This window comes from Melospiza melodia, chromosome 17 (assembly GCF_035770615.1).
Source record: "Melospiza melodia melodia isolate bMelMel2 chromosome 17, bMelMel2.pri, whole genome shotgun sequence".
Taxonomy (NCBI): domain Eukaryota; kingdom Metazoa; phylum Chordata; class Aves; order Passeriformes; family Passerellidae; genus Melospiza; species Melospiza melodia.
Window position 1 is genome coordinate 1,585,283 of NC_086210.1, and position 3,951 is coordinate 1,589,233.

Consider the following 3,951-nt stretch of genomic DNA (forward strand, 5'->3'; position numbering starts at 1 on the left):
TCCACACACAATGCAGTCCAGGAGCAGGAGTGTGGAGGAGTGAGTGCAGTGTCTGAAAACAAACTGCTGCTTCTTCTCTCCCCCCTTCACTCTCTGCAACAAGTCCTAAAGGTGCAACACTTATTATTCAGCATAAACAGAACAAGACGATTTGGGATAAAAGCATCATATAGTCAACCCAAGACAGGGATCATGTTCTCTTCTTGTGAAGAGCCACCAGTGCACAGTGGCAGTTGCATCCCACTGTAGCTGACAGCAGCATGATGTGACCAAGAGCCTTTGTCAGAGCAGCAGGAATATTGTGGAGAGGGGGAGCTGAACAGCTGAGCATTGAGAGCTTCCAGCGCTGTGTTGAGCTGGGTTTGGAGTGTTTCCTTGGGCTCCTTGTGTTGTTCACTCATTACTAATGCTCTAAACAGAGGCTTACAGAAGTGTGGTTGAAAACAAGAAATGTGAAGTTTGAAGAGAACTGTTTTGCTGTCTCTTTCTGCTGTAGGCGGGAGAAATTCGGCCGAATTTTTTGGCCAAAATCAAGGTGACCTTCAAACCCCTGGAAGCACTGGAGTATGGAAGTGTGGCTTACTGAAGCATCTCAGGTACAGCTCCTTTGCCCTGCTTCTCTCCCCCTCAGTGAAGCCATGGTGCCAGCCTGAGCCCACGGGGCTCCCATGGAAGTGCTGGGAAGAGTCCCTGGTCAGCAGGGCAGTGCTGGCACATCCCCCCTGGCCCTGCAGCTCCCAGGGAGTCTCCTGTGCCAGGCCAGGGCTCAGAATGCTGTGTGTGCCTGACTGATCCCAGAACAGCTCAGGCAGTGCAGGGAGAGGTTTTCATGCCATGGCTTTGACAGCATTCCCCCAAAGGCCAGAGAGCTGCAGAGCAGAACAGCTTTAGTGAACAAGCACTCAGCCCCTGCAGGCCCCTGGCCTCCAGGATGATGGGTCCATTTGACATGGATCCATCATCAGGCAGCAGGAGCTGAGTTAGAAATGTGTTCCCTGAGCCTGGATCACCTCCCAGTGCCCAGACAGCAGCAGAGCAGAGGTGACTGAACCCCCCTGAGCCCAGGGTGTTGGTAGAAGGAGCGGCCTTGGCCAGCACCTGCCTCTCTCCCTTTGTGGGAATTGAGCCCTTTCAGCTCTGTCTGTGGAAATAGAACACAGCGCTGAGTGTCAGGAGTTGGGGACTTTGGCAACGAAGTCCTGTGTTCCTGGGCCAGGTAGTTTGGCAATTGCCAAACTCTGTAGGAGCTTTGTGCCTTCACTGAATGATTTCAAAGCTCCTCTAAGTGCATGGGAAGAAAACCACAGAATCACAGTATGTTAAGGATGGAATGGACCTTAAAGGCCTTTGGGCAGGGACACCTCCCCCTAGAGCAGGTAGCTCCAAGCCCCATCCAGCCTGGCTTGGAACACTTTCAGGGCTGGAACCTCCACAACAGCCCTGGGGAACCTGCTCCAGTGTCTCACCACCCTCAGAGTAAAAAATTTCTTCCTAATATCGAAGCTAAATTTCCTTTCTTTCAATTTATACCTGTAACTCCTTGGCCTGTCACTACAAGGCAGCAGAGATGTTTTAAACTCAGCGGACTGGTGGCTGAAATTGGAAAGCAGCCCAAGGAATGGGTTAGAAATTAGAAGTCAGCCCCAAGGCTGAGGGAAGAGGAGGGTCCATATCCTCTCCTGCAGCATCAGGAGGTGGTTGCATCCAGCTCAGAGTCAGGGTCTAGCACTGAGGCAGCCTGGAAAATCCAGTATAACAGAGGGAATGTTTGTACTGCAATGGACATCTCTCCCCAGGCTGTGAGAGCAGGCTGCCCCTGCAGCTCAGAGGGGAAGGCCAAGGACCCTTGGTAGAATTCAGCTCTCCTACTCTGAACCTTGGGAACATTTCCATTGACACCCCCCACGTCTATGAGCTGAGCAGCAGGGCTTGGGGTGGATCCTGATGGCTCCTGAGGCAGGAGGAAGCCTGGTGGAAGTGTGAAATTGCTGCCGACCTGGGCAGTTGTGAGCAGGGAATATTTGATCTACTGGTGAAATCTGGGAGGGTCTGAAAGGTGTGTCTGTTGTTCATGAAGCCCCAGTTCCTTCTTTGGGAATCAGCTGGGAGGCTTGCTGCAAAACGACCCCTTGGTATATGAAACGAAGCCTGGGTCAAAAAGGGATGTTCAGAGGCTTTTGTGGCAGTGCCAGACACAAGGCACCTTTGGACTGGGCTGTTCAGAAGCAGCTGGAACAAACTGGCTGCCTTTGAGCTTCAGTCCACTGCAGACAGCTTCCAGTCAAGTGTCTCCTGCTTATTGCTGCAAGTCACAGGAAAGCCATCCAGCCTCCTGGCTCAGTGCTGGCCCTTGCAAAGGGCTTGGGAGTTCTTTCCCTTGCTGACCAGTCCCTCACCACACTTCAGCCTTGGTGCATCTCTGGCTCTAGAAAGAGAAAAGTGTTCCTGGGAATAAAGCAAAGCATTTTTCTACCTATTTGCCTCCTCCCCAATAGTGTCAAGTTTGCAAAAAAAACCAAAGAGAGAGCAGCTGAAAGAGGTAGAAAATGAGGCACTACATCATGCCAGACACTTCCAAAAGTTTAGCTGTGGGAGGCAAAGACATGCTGAGTTTTCTTACCAAAAGTTGATGCTGTCTATACATTTTGATGCTGATGCCTCATAATCAATGTATTGTTTTCATGACATGGGAAAAGGTGAATGAGTAGATGGTGCTGTTGGAGCTGTGCTCAGTGGGGCAGCAGCAGCTCTGGGGTGATTCCCTACGCAGCTGCAATCAGCCCACGTTGCTCTCAGGGCCAGGTCTGAATGAACTTGGTGATGCTGATCAGAGGTGCACAGCTCTGTGTCCATGGGATAACCCCAGGGTTGTGGACTCCAGTTCTGTGGAGCTGCCACTGCTTTGCAGGAAAACCCAAAGGCAGAACTTGTCCTGTTGTATTTTTTTGCCATTCATAGCATCGTCTGCTATTTCTGGGTATTAATTGCGTCATTAGACAATAACTCACAAGAAGGGAAGATTCCACATGTATTTCCATTTTGCTTTCTTGCTGCTGCAGGTGAAACTGATTAACCTAGGAGATATTGATGCTCCCTTCACCTATAGACCTTCAACTGCCAACGTGGGCTTCTGCTTCAAGTTTGCGCCTGAGGAAGACATCGGTGCACCAGGTGGGACCCAGACTGCTCAGATCTCCTTCAGTGCCACCATAGTGTGGAGGTTTGAGGAAGAATTCCAGTTCAGTGTGGCTGGATCTCCTATGTCTGCACTCCTGACTATCAAGTAAGGACGGTGAAAGCCAGGCACACGCCCGCACATCCTCAGCACAAGAGAAAGGGGCGCCCCATGTGAGCGGTCCCAGCCCCTCCACGGGTGCAGGATTGGTGCCAAAGCCAGACAACTCTTAGTGGTGGATCACTCGGCTCGTGCGTTAATGAAGAATGCAGCTATCTGCAAGAATTAATGTGAATTGCAGGACACATTGGTCATCCACAATTTGAACACACTTGTGGCCCCATGTTCCTCCGAGGGCTACGCCCGTCTGAGCGTTGCTTGACGATCAGTCGCCATCCAGCGGCCACCACGGTGGTGCGGCTGGGGTTGCCTCACAGGCCAGTTGACTGTGGTCAGCGGCGGTGGTGATGGCGGCTCACTGGTGCCCGGAGGGAAGGCGGTCAGGGGTTTGGCAAGGGATGCGTTTCCCTCGGCAGCCTCAATTTTTTCCCTGTGACCCAGCAGGCGTCATAATCGTCATGGCCGTCATCGTCACTGTTGCCGCGCAGGGCTTTCATCCCCCTATATGCAGACTCAGGGACTGCTCCGTAGTTCCCCACTCCTGGAGTGAGCCACTGGGGCAGAGTTTGTCCTTGCAGGGCCCGTACCGCGGTACGGTGGTGGTGGCAGCTGAGGAGAGTAAGAGACAGTGTTGAAAGCACCGCCATGGGCCGAGA

At 52.3% G+C, this 3,951-nt stretch overlaps 1 non-coding gene across 1 annotated transcript; it reads left to right on the forward strand.

Moving 5' to 3' along the window:
* Nucleotides 1–3,399: 3,399 nt before the first annotated feature.
* LOC134426252 (5.8S ribosomal RNA) lies at nucleotides 3,400–3,552 on the forward strand. Its single transcript, XR_010029955.1, has one exon. It is a non-coding gene; the product is annotated as a 5.8S ribosomal RNA (ribosomal RNA).
* Nucleotides 3,553–3,951: the final 399 nt, after the last annotated feature.